Source organism: Crocuta crocuta, unplaced genomic scaffold, assembly GCF_008692635.1.
Source record: "Crocuta crocuta isolate KB4526 unplaced genomic scaffold, BGI_CrCroc_1.0 scaffold170, whole genome shotgun sequence".
Lineage (NCBI taxonomy): Eukaryota > Metazoa > Chordata > Mammalia > Carnivora > Hyaenidae > Crocuta > Crocuta crocuta.
Genome location: NW_027527853.1, coordinates 6,757,747 through 6,773,283, shown reverse-complemented (window position 1 = coordinate 6,773,283; position 15,537 = coordinate 6,757,747).

The following is a 15,537-nucleotide window of genomic DNA, read 5'->3' as shown; positions in this document are numbered from 1 at the left end:
ACCCACAGGCCCCATCCTCTGCTCTGTCTTTATCTGATCTTTCCACTAATATTGAAGGATCATAAACTAAGCCTCTGTTTTTGTACATCTACCACCACACTGTAAAACCTTTAATGGCTTCTCATAATTTATCAGATAATTTTCTTCTAGTTAGCATTCAAAGATTCTAAACTCCAATCACACCAATTCATTGAATTTACCTCCCACTATCTCCTAATNCTCTCTCCTAGAAATAAATAAAACATAAAAATTTAAAAAAAAAAAAGAACAAACTCTCCTTATTTTATTCTTATTATTTTTTATAGCTAAGTAATTCCGAATTGCTGGNTCCAATCACACCAATTCATTGAATTTACCTCCCACTATCTCCTAATCTAAGTCTTCCTACTCAAATAAACAAATAAGAACAAACTCTCCTTATTTTATTCTTATTCTTTTTTATAGCTAAGTAATTCCGAATTGCTGAATGACCCAATAGACAAAGTAAGTAGATATTTAAAACACAGGCAAGACAAAGAAGAGAGATTCAACTATAATGGACTTACCCAGAATTCTACAACCAGAAAATCTGGAATAAACCATTTTAATTTCATCATATATGCAGGTTTTGTGTTTTGCAGTTTTAGAATTGTTTACTTTGAATTATATCTGGTATATGTGCATCATAAATTTTCTTCTAAAGGTTAAAATTAAGCCCTGACCATTTTTTTTTAGCATTTGTTTATTTTTGAGGGAGAGTGAGAGAGTACATGTGAGAGCAAGGGAGGGGCTGAGGGAGAGGGAGACAGAGGATCCAAAGTGGGGTCTATGCTGACAGCAGAGAGCCCAGTGCAGAGTTCGAACTCAAGAATCCTGAGATCATGACCTAAGCAGAAGTCAGACACTCAACCAACTGAGCCACCCAGGTATCCCTAAGCCCTGATCATTTGGAACATATCTTTTCTCCTCCTATCCAAAGCCCGCTCCACCCTCGAGTGCAAGTCAATGTCCAGTCTTCTGCAAATAATCTAAGCACAATAAGATCGGTTTTTAATTGAATTTTTAGTTTTTAGATTCACATTTTCATTTAAATATGTATATTTATTTATATTGTAAACTGCTCTTTGTGAGTTATAGTTTCTGTTATTAGACTCAAAATTTCACACTCACAAATAAATCCTCTAGAACGCATCGTACTTCTGTTTTAATCTCCCACATTGCAATTAGAACCGTTAGAATGCAACAAATATCTTTTGAACCCCTGACCTTCCAGTTTACATGACCAGTGTACAAATGAATGTGTGAATAAAAATATTTTATGTCTCGAGAGTTATCAGCAAACTACTAGACTAAAGCTAAAGCTTGGATTAAGTTGTAAAGTAGGATACTATCATCAGCATCAATAAAGAACCAAATCCTCATTTATGAAGTTCCTCAGAAGTCCATTTTTAACCAATTGCTCCTTGCAAAGTCCCTCCTAACAGGCAAGGGAAGAGCCACACAAGAACTCATTTGGTCAGACATTAACCCTCCCTACCCAGTCCCACTCCTCCCCGCTAACCCAGCACTACTACTACCCCCATCATCAAAAATATGTATGTTTTAGATCAGAACATGGATTGGCAACCAACAGGATCTATGCCCGACCAAAACTGATAGGCAGCCCATGCCCACCTCCCTGCTCCCTGTGACTGTCTGCTACCTGCCTCGCCGACAAAACTTGGCAGCCAGCGTGCTTCTTCCTCCACTTCGGTGTTCGTGGGCTCTCCTGCTCCCTCCCTGTTTGGAAATCATGTCCAAAGACTCTCTCCATGAGCTGCCTCCAACATGCCAAAGGAAAGGGAGGAGGAAGCTTGGCACCCTAATTTTAGAAGGATACCAGTCCGTGATGTAAAAGGAAGACAATATCCTTCTGCAAATGTGGACACTGCCTATTTCCTTTACTGCAGTCATTAGCTGATGTCTTTGGCAGAGAACATATCGAGTAAGCTTTTCCAGGATGGGCCTGTAGCCTTGGAAATACATCACCCAAAACAAAAAGCCAAACCTCTGATTGTTTCTCAGCTTGCACCCACACATTCGCTAAAGCACTTCATTTTAAAACAAAATTTTTGACAAAGCAAAAGCCAAATTCATATTCCCTCTACCCCCGTGCCAGTGACAAGTCACTCTGAATTTTACTTTTCTTTTTGGCCTATTTTCTTTCCCTTCTCCATTAAAAGAAAGAGTTTTTGTCACCAGTAACTACTGCATTTCTTAGTTGCCTTTTTCTGTTTCCCTGGCCTCATTTTTTCCTTTCCTCTAGCTGAACAACAGAAATCTTTAAAACTAACCTGAATTTTGAGTAATATAAAGCTGAGATTTTAAGATCAGTATATTAAAAACTGGATATGAATAGGACTTGACTCAATAGATCATTTATTTCCTTATAAATCTAAATACAGATGCATTTAATATTCATTATAAAGTACTTCTAAAGAGAAATGTAAAAATTTTCTCANCAGTATATTAAAAACTGGATATGAATAGGACTTGACTCAATAGATCATTTATTTCCTTATAAATCTAAATACAGATGCATTTAATATTCATTATAAAGTACTTCTAAAGAGAAATTTAAAAATTTTCTCAGGCAACTTTTCTTTTGGAAAGTTGCATGTTCACATTATGCCTATATCACATTTTGATAAGATAATAAAGTTGAACTATTAATAAACTTTTTCTTTTTAAAAAATGTTTATGGGGCGCCTGGGTGGCTTAGTCGGTTAAGCNTCTCTCTGACCCTCCCCTGCTAACGCTCTCTCTCTCTCTCTCTCTCTCTCTCCTAGAAATAAATAAAACATTAAAAAAAATTTTTAAAAATATATTAATTTTTGAGAGAGAGAGAGGCAGAGAGAGAGGGAGACAGGATCTGAAGCGGGCTCTGTGCTGACAGCAGAGAGCCCAATATGGGGCTTGAACTCACGAACTGTGAGATCATGACCTGAGCCTAAGTCAGAAGCTTAACCACCTGAGCCACCCAGGCACCCCTAAACTCTTTTCTACTGGATTCAGTGACAGGAGTTTTAGTATGCAATCTGCAGTGCCAACTTCAACTTTAATCAATTCCAATGTCAAATATCTGATTATCATATGCTCCACTTAATGAGTAACTAGCTGGAGAGTAAGACCTCTTTCACTGCAGCATGATATGTACAAACCAGACCACTGTTTCTTTCTATTTTTAACACAGTTAAAGAGTAACAAATATGTTTTTAAAAGGCTCTGGAAAAATACCACATAAGCTAGGAAAATTGAAAAAATAAATGCTTCTAATTACAGGTTAAGTTACCCCCCTTCTGGGCTTGATTTTTCCTTAGAGTCTTAGATATAATATGAGTATCAAGCTGCAGAAACAATAAATAACTTCTACCAACAATTATTTAAGGCTTAGCTGTCTAGTGTGAAGACCAGGCCAAAAGTTTCAAGCATACCCCCTATTTTTTATCAATCTTTTCCTAAGAATTAATCAAGATTCGAGTCCCAGTTCTACCACTCCATTGCTGTGACATTAGCTTTTCTGGGTTTCAGTTTTCTTCATTGGTAAAATAGAGATAATAATCCCCTTCACAAGACTGTTGTGAGGATTAAATGAGAGAATATATGTGAAACATCCAGTTCAGTGCCTAGAATTTAGTGAATTTCCTTCAAACCCCTCTTCATCTTCAAACTTCCATTCTTACTATTATGAGCCAAAAGAGATGTATGTGCATATCCTTTCCACTCCTGTATAGCAATGAGTTAAATGGGTATCTTTGTTTATCAGTGTTCTTGCATAAGATATTGTTTTGCATGCATGTAATTCTAATTTATATAAATAGTATTATATAGCATATTTCACTATTTCTTATTCTGTTTATTTTTTGGTTTGGGGCTTGGAGGATTTCTTCGTTTCTTATTAGTGTAGTTTGGGAAAGATAGAAAACTTATGAAGTAGTCCTTCACAGTTCCTATTCAAAAGCGAGACTTTCTAGATCAGGTATGCCCCAACTTGCTTGGAACAACTTTATCTGAAGAGATTAGATACACATGCAAAGCAAATACATGATGAAAGGGTGCAGGAGGGTTTTTTTAATCTGTGGAGGTGGGAGGGTGTGGTAGATGCTCCAAGGTTGAGTTAATCATACTCTTCACTTCATAGTCTATTATCATCATATGTCTGTGCAAGGCCTCACCCTTATTTTATTTATTTATTCCCTTTAATCCCTATTCTTCATGTCTTTCTCCTTCATCCTCTGATAGGCATCCATGCCAATGAGTTGAATGCATATCTTTTTGTTTATTAAATGTACTTGTGAAATACATTGTATTGTGTAAAGATGATTTTAATTTATTTAAATACTATTACTCTGTATATTTTCATTTCTTTTTTAAATTTTTTTTAATGTGTTTATTTATTTCTAGGAGATAGAGAGACAGCGTGAGCAGGGGAGGGTCAGAGAGAGAGGGAGTCACAGACTGAAACAGGCTCCAGGCTCTGAGCTGGCAGTCAGCACAGAGTCCGATGTGGGGCCTAAACCCACGAACCGCGAGATCATGACCTAAGCGAAAGTCGGACGCTTAACCGACTAAGCCACCCAGGCGCCCCTTTTTTTAATTTTTTTATATTTATTTATTATTGAGACAGAGAGAAACAGAGCATGAGTGGGAGAGGGGCAGAGAGAGAGGGAGACCCAGAATCAGAAGCAGGCTCCAGTGTCTGAGCTGTCCGCGCAGAGCCTGATGTGGGGCCCAAACCCACAAACCGTGAGTCCAGCCACCTATCGCTACAAATAATGCTGAAATGAAGGTTTTTATATGAGTTCCCACATATACCTGTGTGAAATCTCTTTCACATATATACCCAAGAGCAGAACTGCCTATACTGGCAATATGACCATATACCGTGTACTAGTCTAGTATCCAGGTACAATATCCTTGCCGTAATTCTATCAGGCACTGCTGGGTAACAACTGTCTGACAGTACCTAGGAGCTCCTGTAACCTCACCTCAGCATGACATAGCTTTCTAATCAATGAAAATTGATATCTCATTGTTTTCACTTGCATTTCTCAGGTCCTGATGCATTTCTTCATTTGCTTCTTGGAGTTTCTTGTACTGTATGTAATGCAATTTGTGTTCATATCCTTTGCACACTTTCCTATTAGAATTATTATCTTTTTATTGTTGATTTGTAGGAGTTCTTTGGACATATTAAATATAATTTTCCTTGTCAATTTTAAATTTTGAAAATATAATACTATGTCACCTGTTAATTTTGTCCTCAATATCCTTGGTGGGACTCCTTAATTTTGATGTCCTACGTTTGTCTTATGATTTGTGCTTTTGGAGTTTTGTTAAGTCTTTCTTTGCCTCTGGGTTACAAAAAATATTCTCTTCAAATTTTCTTCTATTAGCTTTGTAACTTACCTTTCTCATTTAGGTCTTTTAACCATCTGGAATCCAAATGTGTATATGAGCTTAGGTAAGGATCCAGTTTTATTTTTCTTCATGTACTGAGCTAATTTTCCCAATACCACTGTTAACTAAATCCATTTTTTCACCATTGTCTATAGTGTCTCTTTCATTACATATTAAATATTTGCTATACATGGATCTGACTGTGATCTCTCAGTTATGTCCTTTTGGTCTGTTTATTCTTGTGCCAGTACTGCACTGTTTTTATTATAGCTTGTGATGTGTCTTTATATCTCAAAGGAAGAGTTTTTCTACTTTTTTTTTAAATTCTTATCTTAGCTACCTCTGGATCTTTATTCTCCCATATAACTTCAAACATTGATCAAATTCCTCAAAATATCCAACTGGAATTTTCATTGGGATGACATTGAATTTACGTATGAAGTTTTGGATTATTGACATCACTATAATACTAAATTATCCAGTCAAGAAAAACTACGCATGACAACTTTACCTGAAGAAGATTATAGATGTCCATGGAAAGCAAGTAGTCAAAGAAAGGGACCAGAAGTAAAGTCTTTTTTTTAATCCAAGTTTTCTCTAACAGCTGAAAAACCATTTCTCAATTAAAAAAAATCAAAACACTAGAAATGCTTTATAGCACTAGGAGCTCTTTTTTAGTTTCTACCTCCAGAGGGAGGCTAAGAGCTGGCTGGTCTTTGAGAATGAGACCCATCTCAGAAATCCCTTTATAGTTGCAAAGGAGAAGAGTTTTTTTTTAAATGTGATTTACAGGCAAAGAGTTATGAGGAAAGATATATAAACATGGGGCCATGGCATGAGACTATGGACACAGCCATGAGCAAACCTGAAGATTCCACAGTAGCTGGTACTTGAATTAGTTAGGGAAATGAGCCTATGGATCATAATAATTTTGTTTCCTTATTTTTTTTTTAAGAACAGAAGTGGTAAAGACTTTAAATGTTACATTAAAAAAATATTTGAGGGCACCTGGGTGGCTCAGTCAGTTAAGCATCCAGCTTTGCCTCAAGTCATGATCTCACGATTCGTGAGTTCAAGGTCAGTGTCGGGCTCTTCACTGAGAGTCCAGAGCTTACTTGGGATTCTCTCTCTTCCTCTCTCTTTGGCCATCCCTCACCTGCACGTCCTCTCTCTCTCTATCACAAAAGAAATTTAAAAACTTAAAAAAAAATTGGCTGCATCATAGGAAAATGGTGTTTGGAAAGAATTCCACTTACCTATTTTAATAAAGCTACTTGGTTTTTTTAAGCAAAAACTACTACATCAAAAGGCAGCTTTAATGTAAAACTAACAAACCAAAACTTAGTGATTCAGAATAAAAACTTTTAAAAATTAATTTTTGGGGGCGCCTGGGTGGCTTAGTCGATTAAGCGTCTGACTTTAGCTGAGGTCATGATCTCGCGGTTCGTGGGTTCGAGCCCCGCGTCGGGCTCTGTGCTGACTGCCAGCACAGACTGTTTCAGTCTGTGACTCCATCTCTCTCTGACCCTCCCCTGCTCATGCTGTCTCTCTCTCTCTCCTAGAAATAAATAAAACATTTAAAAAGAATTAATTTTTGAAAAGTAAAAGTTACCACCCAAAAAGTACTAACAGTTTATATTTCTGCCACATACGGTTTGTCCGTAATGAAAAGGGAATTCATTTTTAAAATAAAGATGGAGTAAATGAACTTCTAGACTCATTTCTAAGTAAATAAATAAGATTCTATCAAAATTCATAATCTTATAAAATCAAAGAAATCATGTGCTATTATAAATAACTTTTCCTTGCAAACTGGTGCAGCCGTCATGCAAAACACTGTGGAGTTTCCTCAAAAAGTCAAAAATAGAACTACCCCATGATGGAGCAATTGCACTACTGGCTATTTACCCAAAGAATACAAAAATACTAATTCAAAGGGAAACATGCAGGGATGCCTGGGTGGCTCAGTCAGTTGATTTCACCTCAGGTCATAATCTCACAGTTTGTGGGTTTGAGCTTCAAGTCAGGCTCTGCTCTGACAGCACAGACACCCAGAGCCTACTTGGGATTCTCTCTCCCTCCCTCTCTCTCTGCCCCTCCCCCACTCACACTATCTCTCTATCTCTCTCTCTCTCTCTCAAAATAAATAAATTAATTAAAACAAAAACAAAGAGATACACAAACCCCAATGTTAGTAAGCAGCATATTTACAATAGCCAAACTATGCAAACAAACCAAGTATCCATCAACTGATGAATGGATAAAGAAGATGTGGTGTATATATACAATGGAATATTACTAAGCCATAAAAAAAGAATGAAATCTGGCCATTCCAATGACATGGTTGGAGGTAGCAAGTATTATGCTTAGGGAAATAATTTAGTCAGAGAAAGACAAATGCCATATGATTTCACTCATAGGTGGAATTTTAGAAACAAAACAAACAAGCAAAGAGAAAAAAAGAGAGACAAAGCAAGAAACAGACTCTTAATTATAGCAAACAAACTGATGGTTACCAGAAAGGGGGTGGGAGGTTGAGCTAAGTAGGTGATGGGGCTCAAGGAGTGTGCTTGCCACGATGAGCATCGGGTGACCTATGGAAGTGTTGCATCACTATATTGTACACCTGAACTAATATTACACTGTTAAGTAACTAGAATTCAAATAAAAACTTAAAAGCATTACACCACAAGTCTACAGCGTGAATACAGAACTAGACTTGGTTCCGAGACATCCCTGAGTATTATTCCATATGAGAACTGCAAAAGGAAATCACAATTAAGTATGATTGGTATCTGAATATAAGAGTTTTGAAAGCCGACAATCCATTTGCTCTTAATTTCCAGAGCACTGTCTGTTATGGAAATTTGTCAAATAGTTCATGCCATTCAAATATCAGGGCTGTTTTCAATTAAAGCACCCAGGTGACTGCAGTAAGCTAAATGTGGATAAAATAATGCTTAAATTGTCCTAAAATGAGGAATTTTTATTGCTAAAGGCAAAAAAAGAGGCTAACATTACAGAGGCATTGTCCAAGTTTCATGTCTTGTACTAAAAACAGGTATAAGTTTTACTATTGGTAGAAACTTTGTAACAAGAACCATGATCAGTAAAATTGGTGTTTTTCTCTTAGAAAGAAGCATAACAACCTACTGCAAAAATTCTTTATCAAATAAGCCTACTGAATCCTGAATATCCGGAACATGATTGTGGAAGGTCATTANATTTCCCTGATGAGGAGGGATGCTGAGCATCGTTTCATGTGTCTGTTGGCCATCTGGATGTCCTCTTTGGAGAAGTTATGCTAGAGGATATTTCATGCTGTAGTTGCTCAAATCCAGGACACCTGGGTGGCTCCGTCGGTTAAACGTCTGACTTCAGCATAGCTCATGATGTCATGATTTGTGAGCTCGAGCCCCACTTTGGGTGAGCATGAGCCCCACTTCAGGTGAGCCCTGCTTCTCTCTTCCTCTCTCTCTCTCTCTCTCTGCCCCTCATGGGATTCTCTCTCCCTCTCTTTCTGCCCTNCTCTGACTGGCATGAGGTGGTATCTCAGTATCGTTTTGATTTGTATTTCCCTGATGAGGAGGGATGCTGAGCATCGTTTCATGTGTCTGTTGGCCATCTGGATGTCCTCTTTGGAGAAGTTATGCTAGAGGATATTTCATGCTGTAGTTGCTCAAATCCAGGACACCTGGGTGGCTCCGTCGGTTAAACGTCTGACTTCAGCATAGCTCATGATCTTATGATTTGTGAGCTCGAGCCCCACTTTGGGTGAGCATGAGCCCCACTTCAGGTGAGCCCTGCTTCTCTCTTCCTCTCTCTCTCTCTCTGCCCCTGATGGGATTCTCTCTCCCTCTCTTTCTGCCCTTCATTCACTTATACCCTCTCTTTCTCAAAAAAAAAAAATTGTAGTTGCTCAAAATCACTGAAATTCTGAATCACCTTAAACATTATATACATTATATTACATGATTGTATACATTATGATTGGATAGATAGATAGATATTAGATAGATATTAGCTAATGGAGAGGCACTTGGTGGCTCCATGGGTTTATCACAGCAAATGCATGCTACACGGAAAGAGGACTGTGGTTAACAATTATTCTGTGAGTCTGTGGTGTGAAATGGAAAATGTATAATGGATTTAGTAGTGACGGAGTAGCAGCTATATATTAGAGCAAGGGATGTGCTTCTATGCAAATAAAAGAGGTGGCAAGCCTAGATGCCAATCCACAGGCTGCCGCAGTCAGTCACAGAGCACAGCCAGCAATGTACTGATGCCTACCAGTCTTCATTCGGCATAAAGGAAATGGTGACGAGTGTGACAATAATCAAGGTGCAGCTAATATTAAGTTTATTTACCTGTTTTGAGAGAGAGAGAGAGCATGAGCAGGGGAGGGACAGAAAGAAAGGGAAAGAGAATCCTAAGCAGACCCTGCACTGTCAGCAGAGCCCAGCACAGGGCTTGAACCCACAAACCATGAAAGAAATCATGACCTAAGTCAAAACGGAGAGTTGGATGCATAACCAACTGAGTCACCCAGGCACCCCAAGGTGCAGCTAATATTTTATGTTTGTGATGAGGGGAAACTTTAAAAAAGTAAAATTGGGACAGCTGGGTAGCTTAGTCAGTTAAACATCCGACTTTGGCTCAGGTCATGGTCTCACCACTTGTGGGTTCGAGCCCTGCGTCGGGCTCTGTGCTTACAGCTCAGAGCCTGGAGCCTGCTTCAGATTCTGTGTCTCCCTCTCTCTCTGTCCCTCCCCAACTCACACTCTGTCTCTCTGTCAAAAATAAATAAATGTTAAAAAAAATTTTTTAAAGAGTAAAATTGTTTTTTCATGCCAAAGTAGCCAGTTAGTTGATCACACAGTGTTTAAAATAAAGACTGAGTGGGGCGCCTGGGTGGCTTAGTCGGTTAAGCGTCCAACTTTCGCTTGGGTCATGATCTCGCGGTTCGTGGGTTCGAGCCCCCCATCGGGCTCTGTGCTGACTGCCAGCTCAGAGCCTGGAGCCTGTTTCAGAGTCTGTATCTCCCTCTCTCTCTGACCCTCCCCTGCTCACGCTGTTTCTCTCTCTCTCCTAGAAATAAATAAAAATAAATAAACTAAATAAAATTTAAAAAATAAATAAAAATTAAAAAATAAAGACTGAGAATAAAATATTATTCTAGTTTCTCATCATGCTTGTGAAGACCCTTTTTAAGATTTCAAATGGCTTCCTTAAGCTGCACATCTCAGAAATATACCTAGGATTTTGACTAGCCAGAACCTCTTATTTTAAGGTTAAAAATATCATGATGTTTATAATGCTGAAATTAAAATACTAAGATTTCATAAGAAAAACGAATTGCAGTGAAAATGATTCAATAGTCAAGAATTTCACTCTGCCAGCCCTTGATTCTCTTTGTTCTTCGAAGAAAAAAATCTAAGGTATATTAATGGGCATATTTTTTTTTTAGTTTTAGGAGGAATATTTATTCAGTTTTCTTTTCTNCTGTAACAGAATATCAAGAAATATTTCTTAGAGCCATACACAACCGAAGAGTGTTATTAGATATTCAAATGTTTGAAACACTTGAAACATCAGCATCTGACTGAGAACCAAATGTGCTGTTCAGAGAAAAATCTCCCCACATTTTTGGATCTGTATTCAGCCCAAAATCCAAAACTATCTGACAAAGTCTACAAACATTTGTTCCCACTTCTGATAACTTATAATTGTGAGTTAGTATGTTCTAACTTAGAGGAAAATAAAGAGTAAGAAAGCAACTACATAAAACCTGACCTACAGCTCAGGTCATCTGTGACCAAACCTGTCAATAGAGTATTAAATTTAATATGCTTTACTTTTTTAAATGCTAATAGATTTTAAGCCTAAATTGACTATTTGTATATGCTCCAAAAATCCATTAAGTTGTCCACGGACATTAAAAGTTAGAGAGGGACGCCCGGGTGGCTCAGACAGTTAAGTATCCGACTCTCGATTTCAGCTCAGGTCATGATCTCATAGTCATGAGATCAAGCCCCACATCAGGCTCCCAGCCTGCTTAAGATTCTCTATCTCTGTCTTCCCTTCCTCTCCCCCCCAAAAAGAGAAACACAGACTGACAATAAGTTATGATGAGAGAGGGGTTTACTCTGAGCTTCTAATACCACTCATCCACAGCTAGCATCCAAGGTTCCAGGCAAGAACCAGAAGCAGAGAGTCATTATCTTCCTACTTACAAGTCATGGGAGTAGATATTATTACTATGCCATATTACTTTTATAGATAAGAAAACTGCAATTTAGATAAGTAAAATGAGCAGAGTCGTATAGATTAGATACACAAGAGGCAGACCTAACACAGGCCTTCTCACCCCTAATTCAGAGTCTGATTTACCCCATTCTTTCTCAGAATTGGAGACTTTGGGTGCATTTGGCATAGTATAATGCTTTTTGGTTTGGTTTGGTTTCCAAACATTTTTTAATTTTTCTTTTATTTTTTGAGAGAGAGAGAAAGAGAGAGAGAGCATGAGCCGCGGAGGGGCAGAGAGAACAGGAGACAGAGAATCAAAAGCAGGCTCCAGCCTCTGAGCTGTCAGCACAGAGCCTGACACGGGCCTTAAACTCACCAACCAGTGAGATCATGACCTGAGCTGAAATCTGACACTTAACCCACTGAGCCACCAGGTGCCTCTGGTTTTGTTTTTTGTTTTTGTTTTTGTTTTCTTATTCAGTGTTCTCCCTCTCTCTCTCTCTCTCTCTGTGTGTGTTTTAGTATAATTGACACATTGCTCTAGTTACTTAAACCATCAACTTAAAGGAATGCTTATCCTCGACCTCAGAGTTGATGCCTACTAGCTAACTGAACTTCCTACATCACAACTAGCTGCAAAACACATTCTCTCTTTTGTACGTTTTAGTGCAAAGCACCAGTTTCTCTCTCTACTCCACAATCTGCCTCCTACTTCACTTCCAGACTTGCTCGTAAAATAAGGAAGCAGCTGAAAACTGGATACTTTTTTCTTTTTATGCCTTGAACCAACATTGTGGATTGCAGTTGGGCTGAAGGTTCAATTTTGTCCTATTTACCAGTCTTTAAAACTCAGTAGAACTGTTTCCACTNTGTGTTTTAGTATAATTGACACATTGCTCTAGTTACTTAAACCATCAACTTAAAGGAATGCTTATCCTCGACCTCAGAGTTGATGACTACTAGCTAACTGAACTTCCTACATCACAACTAGCTGCAAAGCACTTATTCTCTCTTTTGTACGTTTTAGTGCAAAGCACCAGTTTCTCTCTCTACTCCACAATCTGCCTCCTACTTCACTTCCAGACTTGCTCGTAAAATAAGGAAGCAGCTGAAAACTGGATACTTTTTTCTTTTTATGCCTTGAACCAACATTGTGGATTGCAGTTGGGCTGAAGGTTCAATTTTGTCCTATTTACCAGTCTTTAAAACTCAGTAGAACTGTTTCCACTAGATGGCGGTCTTTACCAAGAACTGTAAGAGCTATGCCAGCTTGTGGCAATACACAAGTTTTAAAGCCTGCCTTTCACAAAGGGGAGTATCTTACTCATACAAAGCTTTTGTCTGTGATTCCATTTTTTTAGCCGCCACTATGGAAAAAAATCAATAAATGCAAATATAATGTAATTTTTAAAAATAGAAGAGAAATTGTGTTCCAAGTTGAAATTTTTTTTCTCTTTTTGGTAGAAACATATTTGACCTATAACTGTGTCAATTTAAGGTGTCAACATGTTAATTTGTTACGTTCATATGCTGTAATATGACTGTAATGATAATAAGCACCTCTATCATGTTACATATTTGTCATTTAACTGGGATAGTTACGTTCTAGTCTCATAGCGAGTTTGATGATGATAAAAATATATTGCTGTTTCTATTCACTGTACTGTTCATTAGACCTTTGGGACTTGTTTACCATTCTCTGGTTTGCTGCCTTAAACAACATCTGAAAGTTTTCTTGAAGAAATAAGGACTTTCACCCAGAAGAAAGACTGAAAGACATATTAAGAAATTATCTCTTATAATTGTTCATAGTCTCAGATCAGAGACTACCTGTTGGGCACCTGCATGGCTCAGTCGATTAAGCATTTGACTCTTGATTTCAGATCAGGTCATGATCTCACAGTGGGATTGAGCCCTACATCCAGTTCTGTGCATGGAGCCTGCTTGGAATTTTCTCTCTCTCTCTCTCTCAAAATAAATGAATTAAACATTAATTTTTTTGTTTGTTTTTTTTAGGAGTGCCTGGGTGGCTCAGTCAGTTGAGCACCTTACTTAGGCTCAGGTCATAATCTCGTGGTTTGTGAGTTCAAGCCCCTCATCAGGCTCTATGCTGACAGCTCAGAGCCTGGAGCCTACTTTGGATCCTGTGTCTCCCTCTCTCTCTCTCTCTCTCTCTCTGCCCCTCCCCCAACTCATGCTCTGTCTCTCTCTCTCTCTCTCTCTCTCTCAAAAATAAAAACATTAAAAAATAAATAAAATAAATAAAATAAAAATGTTTTAATATTTAAAGTACTTGTTGATTTTAAAAATTGTGCACATTTGGGAGAAGCAATTGGCTATTGCTATTTGTAGTTGGTATTTGTTTTACATCTTTTCTTCAGGCAGTAGAAGTATTTTTCAGTTAAAATATGATCTACTGAGTAAAATTTATCATGTGCTACAGTTTCTTCTCTGGTTATCAATGAGATTGTTTCTTCCCTTCAAATGCTTTGTTATGTATTAGTACTTAATGACTTGTTATTTGATTAGTAGAAATAACTGAGCACCTTGTTTGAGGAAAATTGGTTGGTTGATAGTTTTTCAGTAAACGTTTTATTGAAGTATAACGTAACTAAAAAAATTACACAAATTGTAGCATATAGTTCATAAGTTTTCACAAACTGAAATGAACGTAACTGTTTTTGTGCAATTGTAGTTTTTATCATTGTAAATTTTATTTGCTTTTTGTTTCATTATACCCAAGTAATCAGCACCCAGGTCAAGAATTAAAACACTACTGGGGTGTGTTTTAGTCAGTTAAGCATCCGACTTCGGCTCAGGTCATGATCTCACTGCTCGTGAATTCGAGCTCACATCAGGCTCTGTGCTGACAGCTCAGAGCCCAGAACCGACTTTGGATTCTGTGTCTCCCTCTCTCTTTGCCACCCTTCTGCTCATGCTCTGTCTTTCTCTCTCTCTTTCAAAAATAAATAAACATAAAAAATAATTTTTTTAATTAGAAAAAAAAAGAATTAGAACACTACCAGGCATTCAGAAGCCTATCCATGCTCCTTCCTGGTCACTTATCTACAATGGTACCATTATCCTGACTTCTAATACCATAGATGACTTTTACCTCTTTTTGAAGCTTCTGTGAATCTTCTCACTTCTGTTACTTCCCATTGTGTTTATGACTCATTCATGTTGTTTTCAATGCTGTATATCACAACTTTTTATTCATTCTCTTAATGGGCACTTGTGTGCTTTCCAGTTTGGAACTATCATGAATACTGCTTCTATGAAGCTCATATATATGCCTTGGATCAAAATGTGAATGCATTTATTGGGGTGGGTATAAACCTAGAAGTGGGATTGCTGGGTCATGGGATTTGCATATGTTCAGCTTTGGTAAGTACTACCAGTTTTCTGAAATGGTTGTACCAATCTGCACTCCCATCGGAATGACATGAGCTCCATTGTTCTACTTCCTCCTCAGCATCTGGTATTGTCAGTCCTTTTATACTGTAGCCTTTCCCTTTTTTTAAGTTTGTTTCTTTATTTTGAGAGAAAGCAAGAGAAATCACATATGGGAGCAGGGGAGGGACAGAGAAAGAGGGAGAGAGAGAATCCTAAGCAAGCTCCATTCTGTCAGCTCAGAACCCAAAACAGGGCTCAATCCAGTTACTGTAAGATCATGACCATGAGATCATGACCTGAGCCAAGATCAAGAGTCAGACACTTAACCAACTGAACCACCCAGACTCCCCTATATATGTAGCCTTTCTGATGATTAAGTAGTGACATCTCACTGTGGGGTTTTTTTTTAATGTTTTATTTATTTCTAGGAGAGAGAGAGACAGCATGAACGGGGAGGGTCAGAGAGAGAGGGAGACA